General features: G+C 36.8%; 1 pseudogene; it reads right to left on the bottom strand.

The window, feature by feature from the left end:
• Positions 1–5,326: 5,326 nt before the first annotated feature.
• On the bottom strand, positions 5,327–11,882 carry LOC111540682 (annotated as a pseudogene).
• Positions 11,883–12,835: the final 953 nt, after the last annotated feature.

Raw genomic sequence — 12,835 nt, 5'->3', positions numbered from 1 at the left:
GAGAGCATACTTAATATTTTCTCAAGCATTACTAGGTTCATGAATTTGCCACAGAAAGACATATTTCACAACACTTTTTAAGGAAGCATTCGTGTAAGAACAAATGAAATCAAGCGATACACAAAATATGGGACTCAAGAATGAACAAATGCCTTGATAAAGTTTGTTGATGGAAAAAAGATAAAGATCAAAGCAAAGAAAATGAATGTCTATATAAATGTATAAATGTAATGAAAGTTTATAAATATATAGATTTATAAAATATAAATTTATAATTACATTTATATATTATACCTATAATTTTATAAAGTAAAATTTACATTTTGACAATAAAAGCATAATTGGTCTTTGGCAAAAAGGAAATAGACATGAAATTTTGCTTGTCTTGATTGGGGGATAAAATAGTCATCAGATGGAAAAAGATTCCAAATATGTCAACAATTGAAAATTAACAAAAACAGATTAAATGTGCCACTTAAGAATACATATTTTCACACCGGATCAATAAAGAATAAATGGCAATCTATTTTTTGTTAAGAGGCAGGATCTCACTCCGACAGCCAGGCTGGGGCACAGTGATGCTATCGTAGATCAGTGCAACCTCTATTCTTGGGTTCAAGCAATCTTGCCTTCACCTCCTGAGGAGCTGGGACTACAGGTGCCCTCCAACATGCCTGGCTGATTTTCTTTTTCTTTTTTTATTTTTTACAGAGACAGACTCTCACTTTATTGCTTACGCCAGTCCTGAACTCCTGGTTTCATGTGATCCTCCTGCTTTAGGCCACCCAAAGTGCTGGGATTACAGGCTTGAACCACTGCTCCCAGTCACAGCCTATTGTTTAGAGGAGACAGTTGTGCATTATGATAAGAAAAGTTTGAAAATAAAACAATATAAAGCCAGGCACGGAGGTTCAGGCCTGTAACTCTGGCACTTTGGGAGGCTGAGGTGGACAGATCCCTTAAGGTCAGGAGTTCGAGACCAGCCCAATATTTTGCCATATTTCCCAATATGGCAAAACTACATCTCTACTAAAAATACAAAAATTAGCCGGGTGTGGTGACTGGCATCTGTAGTCCCAGCTACTTGGGAGGCTGAGGCAGGAGAATCATTTGAACCTGGGAGGCAGAGGTTGCAGTGATTCAAGATCATACCACTGCACTCCACACTGGATGATGAAGCTAGACTCCATCTCAAAATAAAATAAAATAAAATACTAAGTGAGAGAAAGTAAAATTTCCAGTTTGCTCCCAAATATTAAGTGGAGAAGTCTAGTTTATTATAGAGGGACACCATATAATACAAAAAACGTTCAATTCAATAAGATACATCAATTCTAAACATGTAGAATCTGGCAAATAGCCTCAAAATTAAAAGCAAAAGTTGATAGAAAAACAAAGATACTGGCAAATCTACCATTGTATTAGGCAGTGAATATACATCTCAATTATAGAGAAGTCAAGCACAAACACACACAAATCCAGGGAAGACATCATGGATTTGAACTACTCAGTTATTAAGATTAAACTTAAGTTCAGTCAATAAGAAAAATGTTATTTTGAAATATATGTTGATCATTTGCTAGACCCTAAAGCAAGTCTAAAACAATACAACATAATGTCACAATAAGGCGCAGATGCTCATGCCTGTAATCCCAGCACTTTGGGAGGCTGAGGCGGGCGGATCACCTGAGGTCGGTAGCTTGAGACCAGCCTGGCCAGCATGGTGAAACCCTGTCTCTACTAAAAATACAAAAATTAGTTAGGCATGGTGGTGGGTGCCTGTAATCCCAGTTATTTGGGAGGCTGAGGCAGGAGAATTGCTTGAGCCCGGGAGGCAGAGGTTGCAGTGAGCAAAGATCGAGCCACTGCACTCAAGCCCAGCAACAGCGCAAGACTCCATCTCAAAGAAGGAGAAAAAAGTTTAGTGGCCTCGTGCAGTGGCCATACCTGTAATCCAAGTGTTCTAAGTATTTTGGGAGGCTGAGGTGGGAAAATTTCTTAAGGTCAGGAGTTCAAGACCAGCCTGGTCAACATAGTAAGACTCTCTCTCTCTCAAAAAGTGAAAAAAAAAAAAAAAAAAAAAAAACAGTAACAAACTCTAGAAAAGAAATTTTTACTTAATCAGTAAAAGTATATGCTAAAATGAAAAATAACCAGTGCTATCATAAATAGGGAATTCTTCAAAGCATTCTTTATAAAGCCAGTATAAGAACAAGAACATTCACTGTGACTGCTTCCATTCAATACTGTGCTGGAGGTCCTGGCTGGCACAACTTATAAAAATGGTGGTAGAGGAAAGTTGGCAGGTACCTGTAATCCCAGCCACTTCGAAGGCTGAGGCAGGAGGAGTTTTTGTATTCAAGAATTTTGATTCTTCTATAGTATAAAAAGTAAAAATTGACAAGGTGGATAATCTGGAAGGTGGAGTTTGCAGTGACCAGAGATCATGCTACTACACTCCAGTCTGTTCCACAGAGTGAGGCTCTGTCTCAAAAATAAATAAATAAGTATGTAAATAAAATGAAATAATGAAATAATTATGGCACTTTTTAAAATAAGATTGATTTCAATTTTCTTAGGTTTTTAAATATAAACTAGTGGAAGATAAAGATCCCTACAATAAATGATGAGAGAAACAGAAACAGGACTTAGAATAATGGAGACTGTCAGGATTTAAATTGAAATATAAATTTATTTACTTATTAGGCATAAAGTGATACAAACCCCCTTATATAGTAGAAAGAACAAAATTAATTTACATTTGAAAGAATAATCCAGATGATACAGAATGGAAAATTCTATAATAGAATGTAATAGCTATGTCTCCTCTGTGAGACAGAAAAAGAGAGTCATATCATCTATAATGTGATCATTCCATAAACCTGAAGTCCTATTTCTCAGAGTCAATTTAAGTGCAAACTTCTCATGGAACTAGTTAGGACACAGGATTATCTGCTCTAACAAAGACCTCAAATTTGAAGTGACTCAGTGGGTGCATTCCTCTCACCTGTTTGTACCCGTATAAGAGTTGGTCAAGGGGAAGACTGAGATCGTCAACAACTGAATTTTATCTGTCTGTGTGAAAAACTGCAATTTGTTGCTGTGTCCCATCTAGCAGGAAAGCTGGGAGAAAAATAGGAGGGATGAGGGTATTTGGCTTTAAGGAAATGATATGGTGTTTCTCACAGTGCTTTTGTTCCCATCCTATTGGTTCAAGCTTAGGTGGACGGCAGGCACACTCAGCTGAGAGATATATTCAGGAATGCTGGATACACACAAAAACTGATTTATTTTTATCATTTGGTTCAGAAGGAAAAATTAAATGACTGGCACAGCACAGATAATCCAAGAGATTGTGTTCAATGAAGCAAAGCAGAGCCTCAACAAAATATATGGTGTTGCTTAAGGTTAGCACCAGGTCTTAGTATTCAAGAGTGAGTAGACCCTACTTTTCACCACTGTCAAGGTGTCCAGTGTTTTCCTTTTTAGAGCCTGGTTAGCTCAAGGTCATGTGGCAAGAAACATCTTACTTGTCTTTCAGTGCCATAAATGGATGATTTAGATAGAATTGATTCTCCAAAGTTTGAAAACACTTATCAGAAATGTTCTCTTGTTCTTTCACTCCATGCCACATAGATCCTATAATAAACTGTCTCTCTTCTCCCTCCACATATTTCATGCAGCGCATTAGAAGTTAGCAGAGAGAAAGCTGATCACCAGCTTCTTCTGACTAGCTGCTTCTTTCCAAGTAGTCTGAAATAATACAGTTGTTCCCTTTGGGGCTCCAACCCAGGACTCCTTTTTCATTTTCACCTACTGTTCCTGAGCTTTTCTGTTGATGCGAAAACTCTAAGTAATAGTCAGTGCATCCTGAATTTAATTATCATATTTGTTCCCAGATTTCAAGGTAGATTTTATTGCTGTTGTTTTTCTAATTTAGCTCAGATTTACTTGTGCAGAGAGAAAGAATTAGCTGCTTTGTGATCATTTAGTGTTTGCCTCTGATTTTGGAAGATGGAAGAGTTTCTATATCTATTTAGCATGATTTCTTAGCCATTTCACCAAGATAATCTTATTCTAGTGATGCATGTGGAGATACTTAATTCACTTACTCTCTTCACCTTTCAGAATTTATATTAGAATATCACTTAACACTTACTTATAATTGAAATAAAATCAAAGTGGGACCACTAAGAACTTTCCCAATCATTAATTCATAAATCTGGAACTTCTTGGGTTCTTATCCATAAAACAAGTGATTTATCAATAGCCTGTTTTTTGTTTTTTGTTTTGTACTCAAGAATTTTGATTCTTCTATAATACAAAAAGAAAAATTAACAAGGAGGATAACCTGGAAAGGAAATAATCTAACAGAACTTAGACACATTCTTGACTAGCACTTCATTTCTGTACTGGATTTAGGAGACATGTAAATGGTAGTTTTGTGTAGCCATTTTATCTGAAAAGTATACTTCTTTCTTCTACAATTAATAAATCGACACATGTCTATGCAGTGAGCTGTGATCATTCCATTGCATTCCATCCAGGGCAACACAGTAAGACCTTGTCTCAAAAATAAAAGGTCTTTCCCCACATATTGTACTATCAACATTGGACATCATCATTTTTTAATATTTGCAATTTAAGAGTTTAATAATAGTTTTCGGCCGGGCGTGGTGGCTCAAGCCTGTAATCCCAGCACTTTGGGAGGCCGAGATGGGCGGATCACGAGGTCAGGAGATCGAGACCATCCTGGCTAACATGGTGAAACCCCGTCTTTACTAAAAAATACAAAAAACTAGCCGGGTGAGGTGGCGGGCGCCTGTAGTCCCAGCTACTCGGGAGGCTGAGGCAGGAGAATGGCATGAACCCGGGAGGCGGAGCTTGCAGTGAGCTGAGATCCGGCCACTGCACTCCAGCCTGGGCAACAAAGCGAGACTCCGTCTCAAAAAAAAAAAAAAAAAAAAAAAAAAAAAAGAGTTTAATAATAGTTTTCTTATTGTTTTCTAGAGGAAATGAATACCTCTTCATTAATGTAATGAAAGTTCTTAATTTTCAGTAATAGAAAATGTTTCTGTAGTTCCTCTTGGAATTCTAAATCCTAAATTCCATGTCTGAACCAGGAACTTTCCAGTTTTTTCTCCCTGGTTTATTTTTACCAGAGCAGACAAGGTAACATTACTCCATGCTCAGGTCTTAAAATCATCTCTTTAAACTTCATGAAATTAATGACGTATTAGTCCTGTTTGATGAAGTGCAAAAAAGAGAACTTTCTGGGATAAACAGGTTCCCACAGCATATAGACACATTTCTGACTTGTCTCTGGTCAGAAGTAACTACAGCAAAAGACAGGCCTGAGAGGAGGTGAGAAGGAGCAATTAGGGATGGTGTATATAAGGGAACTTTTATCAACATCAACAAAGCTCATGGTTCTACGTTCACAATCCAGGAATACTCCTACTTGTCTGGTAGGTCTTGGGACATAAAGCACCATTAGTGGGTAGGTAGTAAAGAGACTGAGTGAACGTCCTCCTTAACACATCCAAGAAGAAAGAGTTCCTCCTCTTAATCTGTCTTGTCATTCTGACTCTTTTCTTTTCAGTAATTATTACAGACTCCAAAAGCCCAATTCCAAAAGTCTACCACATGAACTTCCCAGTAATATTTGCCAGATGTGAAAGTCTGAGCACCCCACACAAGAAAACATCCAGGTGTTGCAGTGATATGGGGATCATTTTGAGGGTCACATCCAACATTCATGCTTCTCAAATCTCTATACAGGAAGATATGACTATTGGCTCTTTCATGATGCACAGTAATATCCATTGCAAAAAGTAAAAAATAAAAGTATAGACACGTGTAAATAATAGAAATTAGAATTCTTGAGGGAAAAGTTGTTCTACCAAGAATTTACTTTAGCAAGAAATCTGAAGTTACAAGAACAAGGACAATTTTGATTGTAACAGCTAATAAATTATAAGAATGATTAGTATTCTCTGCAGGAAAAACAAAACCCTAATAGCAGATAGTGAAAATTTATTGAAAACTCAAAAACTGAGAGTCAAATATAAGATCAACCTTTTAATCCAATTTACAAAGTGAAAGTGAAATATTATATGCCCTGAATGCCCTTTAGTTATCAAGTTCATATTTCTTGTTCTTAAATACTACTGATATAATTTTGGCAACAATGTGAAGATTTTCACTTACTCAAGCACTGTTCTAAATAACTGTGTAAAAGTTCATATGTCCACATTATAAATGGTAACTTAAGGCAGAGTTTTCAAAAAACTTTTACCAGTCACTTTGTGGTCTTCCCTGCTAGCTGTGGACTGAAACTGATTTTTAGATTTTACACATAGCTCTTCATGTTGTAACTAAACTGAAATTATTGTTTCTATTTTTACTTCTTATTTACAAAATAATTTCTTCTTTTTTGCACATTAAGTCAAATTTTTACATTATATGAATAATATATATATTGTAAGAAAATACCAATACTCCAACAAACTCCAGTGAACTCTATTCCTTAAAAGATATGTTTTTTAACAATTCAAGTAAAATAGAGTAATATAAAATTTTTATGTAACATTGGATAATTAAACTTCCATCTGAACATTGTTCCATTTATTCAATTTTTTATTTCTTATGTCATTCATTTTACCCAATATATAACTCAATACATGTGAGGCCAGAACATATTTGTTTTTCACTGTTTTTCTCTTCATGTTATAAATTGGACTATAAATAGAAACGCAGATATAAAAGGGCTGCATAGTCATATTGTTCACTTACTTCTGAAAAGAAATAAAAATTTGATGCAGGGTAAACTACTACCCATATGACTGTAACAAGCAATGATACATTGAGGGAATTCCGCCAATGGGCTGACACTCACCTCTGAATCCATTGAGCCTGTCCAGCAGTCCAGTGATGGGCCCTGCACTGAGCTCTGGATTCACAGGCTCAGGCACTTGCCGCAGCAGGGACTCATACCTGCAAGGAAAAGATGAATTACCACATCTACAGCCAAAAAAAAAAAAACCATAAAAATCACAACTTTTATTTAAAAGACATTTAATGAGAATCCCTTTAACCCACACATTTGCTAATTCCAAAATTATCACTTTCTTTCTCAAGTTCATTCTTATTCACAATTCCTGATTTTCAAGCAGGACGGAAAAGTCTATGAGTGAGAATTCAATCTAATCTTTCTTCTTATTGCTCCACATTAGTAAGGATCATTAGTCTTAAGGCTGGGAGAATATTCAAAGATGAAATTCTGGTTCCAGACCACACCAGGCTCCCCTGAAATCACTGTCCAGGAAAGTGGCGTTATCTGAAGACCACTGCATCTGTTGCTTCCTTTTCAAGGTCAGGGTGTTGAAACTTGCTCCAGGCAGGGAGAGCTGCCTTTCATAGCTGAGTTTTTCTGGAGGCTTACACAGTTCTAACATTCTGAATAGTTTGTTTCATCTATTTTTTCAGAATCATGTATTAAATATGAACAAGAAATCATCAACACTTTTCACTGCTAAAATACCTTACCCTTTTGTCTCTGGCTTCCCCTTATTCACTTGGTAGCCATGTAGCAAATGTAACACTTTCTCTTTCAAATATTCGGGCATGAAGGCATTTGAGCAATAAAAAGAAAATTAAGAATAGAGATGCTCACTTTCTTTATTCTTCTTTCATATGTTTACTTTTTGCTTTCTTTCCTTTTTTGTTTTTTGGTTTTGCAGAACTTTCATTGAACTGCCTAATAAAATCACTGAGTATGGCAACAAAATAGATGACCACATGGGGTGGAAGATGGAGAAAGTACAACCAGGACAAGGTAGTATCAATATCTGAATCAATTATGCCTTCAGTATCAAAGTTCCTGCTTGATATTTGTGGAAACTGAAAGAGCATCTGCTAAAATCTTGGTACACACTCACCTGTGTAATCTGTCTCCAAAAGCTTGTAAAAAAAATAGAAAGGCTTAGTGCTTTCCACAAGATGCATCTTCCACTAAGTTCAGTGTGAGATTTGGAGGCAGTTTCTGAAGATATTATTTTCCTATAATTTTCCCTCCTGGAAAGCATTTTCTATTTTTTTTCTAATGAAAATCCCAGTCTATCATATGTCATGAATTAATGTTCTGATATAATCTAAGTCTTGAAGACATTCTCTCTACAAGTGAAGGGAGAGGAGGCTCACCGAGTCTATGCTCTGCTGTAACCATAAAGAAGCTACTCAGTCATCTTCCCTAAGCCCTGTTACCAAAATGAGTGGACCCCAAAATAATACTAAGGCGATCCTAGATTCCCCAATTTCTCCATCATGCTGTGTCTCCAAATTAACCTAAATGTCAATGAATCACTTCTTATTTTATATACTTTCAAAAATCCTAAATACATCATTGACTTTTGATGGGAAATATTTTGGGGGCTATTATCTTGGCCATTCCACAAAGGTTTGTTGCTGGTGGTTAAAGTAGGAAGTATACATATGTAACAAACCTGCACATTGTGCACATGTACCCTGGAACTTAGAGTATAATAAAATAAATAAGTAAATAAATGAATAAATAAATAAATAAAATAGAGCAAAAAAAAAAATAAAGTAGGAGGGACCTTTTGTCTGGTAGAATCACTAGGAGAGTCTGTAACCTCTCAACAAACTAGCATTGATTATGGAAATGTGTTTTTGGAAACAAATCATGGAAGTAAAGGGGGAGATAGATTTCAGGAGAGAAGAAAAACATCCATGCGTGTGAATGTTCCACATCCTGATACCCCATGGTCAGTCCGTACCTGGAGTAGCTCCATATCTGCTTTATGGCAAATTTGCTTCAGATCTGCATACATTCCTGTTAAAATTTCCTCCTCCTTTGTTTAATTCTGGCTTTGCTGTCATTGAGTTGCTGAAAAATGTCCTCACCCTCCTTTTGTAGCCTCTCCAACTGATGTTGCTCTTCGTCATGGAGAAATGCAGGCATCTTCTGAAATTCAGCTCTGATTACTTCTATCCTTAAACTCACATAATCCTGCAGTGACAATTAGTTAGTCAACATAGAAACCTATTTATTTATCTTCTCTTGAATTTCACTGATCCCTCTTAGTAATCTGAACATCCAATATTTTAATTCTCAGTCTTGCCAATTCTCAGATTCTACAAAATTTTATTCCTCTCCTTTTGTTCCACTTTAATATCAACATAGTTGTTTTTGCCCACTTACATTTACTTGGTTAAATATAAAATGATAAAAAGTTTTCTAAGGTAGTTATGTAAAAATGAATTCCTCTCTTCCAAACCATTTTTTTAGAAATAAAACGAAGTTTTGCTCAAGAATTAAACTATAGAGCTATATCGACAAGACAGAAAACCATTATTTCTACTTCTGAGAATTGAGGCAAATTATATAAAATGTTATATGAGAAATGATGAAATGACCTCAGATTAGCATTGTCAGCTCAGTGCATTTCACTCAGCATAACATATTCTAATAAGGTTTCATTCATTGTCTTCCACACTCACCCTAATCTGCAACATGGGCTTCTTTGTGGTTCCTCAACCCCCAAAATAAACACAAGTGAAATATTATTGTACATGCTGTTTTCTCCATCTAGAATTATTTTCACATATATGTGCATTTCTCATATATATACTGATATATATATATATATATATCCCTCGTATATATGTATATACATGTATATGTGTATATAGGGATATATATGAGGAATATATATATGTATCTCTGTGTGTGTGTGTATATATATATAGAAGAGGAAGGCAAATAGGAGGATGTATGTATACATCATACATACAGTGTGAATTTTTCCACTAGCCTTTTTTTCTGACCACCCTATTTAAAACTGAAACCCTCATCCCAAGTCCCTGTTCTCTGTTCTCTTTTTATACTTTCCTGCTTGTTTATTCTCCAAAGACACTACTACACTCTAACACATCATGTATTTCACATATCTGAATGGTGACCATTTGCTTCTCTCATTTCCATTGTAAGATTTGTATGTTTTCTTTCTTCTTTACTGCTTAATTTCCTAAGTTGATATTTGACATACACTAGGTACTCATAAAATATTTTTCAATGAATTAATATTAGAAGGAATTAATGAATTATTATTAGATATCATACCCTCAGATAAACATCCACAAAGAGAAAATCATTTCTAGAATTCTTCTCCAGTCCTTAAAGTTCTCCTGATATTAAATACTAGTTCCCATATTTCTCACATATTTATGTCTTCATCAAGACACAAGCCTACATTTCTCACATACTGAATATGCATTATTTAATATTAATGAGTTGAGATACTTAATTTCATGCTTTCTCTAAATCTGCACTTTTCCTCCTTTTGCCTGAAATTTAACTCACATTTCCAAATATGCTTGCCCACCAGGATTCAAATTCATGCTGACCCAGGCTCAGAAGTTTCACTTGAAATTTCCATGACTGCTCAGTAACTCTTGTGCCCAAGATTTATCCAGGCAGCCCATGAGGAACACTGTGAAATGGCCACCAACCAGTATTTGTTGTTGTATTGCTATAGGTTTGTATAGAAACAGATGAGCATGCTTGGGTTACGTCTGTGGTTTGGTTAGAAATCCTACGAAAGAGTCACACTATCCTACATAAAAAATTAGGTTACTTTTTCTCAACTGTTTTTTTCCTTTTTTATTGAATTTCAGAAACATTACAGTTTGAGATCAAGTTCCTATTTTAAGAGTCACCCATTTGTTCACCATAAGTTCTTGGAGAAGGTAAAGTAGTACAGGACTAACCTTCCAGCGTCTGGTTCTTGTGGTTTCCACGTTCAGGTTTCTGTGATTTTCAAGCTTTTTCCCATAAAGGCTGCATTTCCTTTAGAAGCTTCTCCTGCAAAAGAGCCATGACTTGGAGCACCAATGAAGACAAAGTATGATTCACACTTGATATACGAAGGGGCCCAGAATGAGACAAATCAGCCCACAGAAAATAGCGTTTGCTTTGTTTATCTTCATGTTTGTCAAATCTGAAGTTTAAAGCTAAGGAAGTTCATAACAGAGATGCTTAAAGGGATACAGAGATGGCATCATCCAATCTCCAAGGAAACAGACTTAAAAGAATTTTATGTGAAGCCCGGCGTGGTGGCTCAAGCCTGTAATCCCAGCACTTTGGGAGGCCGAGACGGGAGGATCACGAGGTCAGGAGATCGAGACCATCCTGGCTAACATGGTGAAACCCCCGTCTCTACTAAAAAAATACAAAAAACTAGCCGGGCGAGGTGGTGGGCGCCTGTAGTCCCAGCTACTTGGGAGGCTGAGGCAGGAGGATGGCATAAACCCCGGAGGCGGAGCTTGCAGTGAGCTGAGATCCGGCCACTGCACTCCAGCCTGGGCGACAGAGTGAGACTCCGTCTCAAAAAAAAAAAAAGATTTTTATGTGTCCTGTATAGAAACAGATCTTCAGAGGCATCACTTACCCAGTGTTCCTCAGTAGCCCACTCAATGGGACAGTGTCTGTGATCCCGGTGCACCTGAGAGCTGGAGCACAGCAAACAGAGCAGGTTCTTGTCCATGTCACAGAACATCTTCTTTATCTCCCTGTGAATGCCACACATTTGCTCCTCAGAGCTCAGGAATAGCCAGAGACTGGCTTTTCTGGCAAGGGAAGCCATCTTCTTCACATGAATGTCAGTTTTGAGGTTTTTCTGCTGTGTTGTCTTTCTGCATTCAGAGCACTGAGCAAGAACTGCGATGTCTTGCCAGTTGATGTAGAAACAGGGCCTGCAAAAGCTGTGCCCACAGTCTATGGTTACTGGGTCTATGAAGTAGTTCATGCAGATGAGGCAGGTGAGTTCCCTCTGGAAGACTTGCAAGATTTCAGAATTCATGTTTATGAACAAGAAAGAGCAGCATGTCATTTTGAGGTTGTGGTTGGTGAAAATCTGTGAACATGTGGTGATATGTGATAGCTATATTTTCCTCTCAACAGTGGTCATTAAAGTGTAACAAACTATTTCCTCTATAACAAAAATGAAAAATTCATATACAAGGAGAGTCTTCAGGCTTTACAGCAGACATTACTGACGAGATAACTCACAACCCCTTCTACTCCAAGTTTCTGCCCATAACATAATGCAAATCTATTCAATTACCTATTCCCTGGATGTGGATATGGTACTTGGGTTTTAGTCTTAAGTGGTCTGGAATAAATCATGGTTGTCCCTATTCCTCTTTCAATTAACTACTGAATGACTATGGGAGAGGAGTAGGAAATCTACATTGACTAACAAAATATGAGAAGATCGTCAGAGGGCTCTATGAAGTATTACTAGAGGGAGGAACCCAGAAGCCCAGCTCTTTAAAGCAAAAACAACCCCAAAACAAACCAACTGACCAAATAAACAAAAAGACAGCAATAAACCAATCTAGGTTCACTAGAAGAGAAAATAAGTAATAAAATATATTGTTTTTTTTTTTTTTAATGGATTAAATTAACCTCTTCCTTGGGCTACTCAAATGCTGAACTGATATTTGGTCAGTTTTTAAAATCTGAAATATGCATAATTGTATTTCTATGGTATTATGCTTCATTTTACGTGTCAACTTGACTGGATTAACTAGTAGTACATGGAGATTTGGTGAAGCATGATTTCTGGGTGAGTCTGTGAAGCTGTTTCCAGAGACGCATGAGAGTTGGTGAGCTGAGTGGGGAACACCAGCCCTCAATGTGGGTGGACACCATTCATTCAGCTGGTAGCTCAGAAAGAAGAAAAAGGGCAGAGAGAAGGCAATTTTCTCTCTCTCCTGAGGCTGATTCTAACTCAGCCAGAATACTGGTATC

Source organism: Piliocolobus tephrosceles, chromosome 13 (genome assembly GCF_002776525.5).
Source record: "Piliocolobus tephrosceles isolate RC106 chromosome 13, ASM277652v3, whole genome shotgun sequence".
Classification (NCBI taxonomy): domain Eukaryota; kingdom Metazoa; phylum Chordata; class Mammalia; order Primates; family Cercopithecidae; genus Piliocolobus; species Piliocolobus tephrosceles.
Note: the sequence above shows the minus strand (reverse complement) of the source record. Positions and strands in the feature narration are given on the sequence as shown.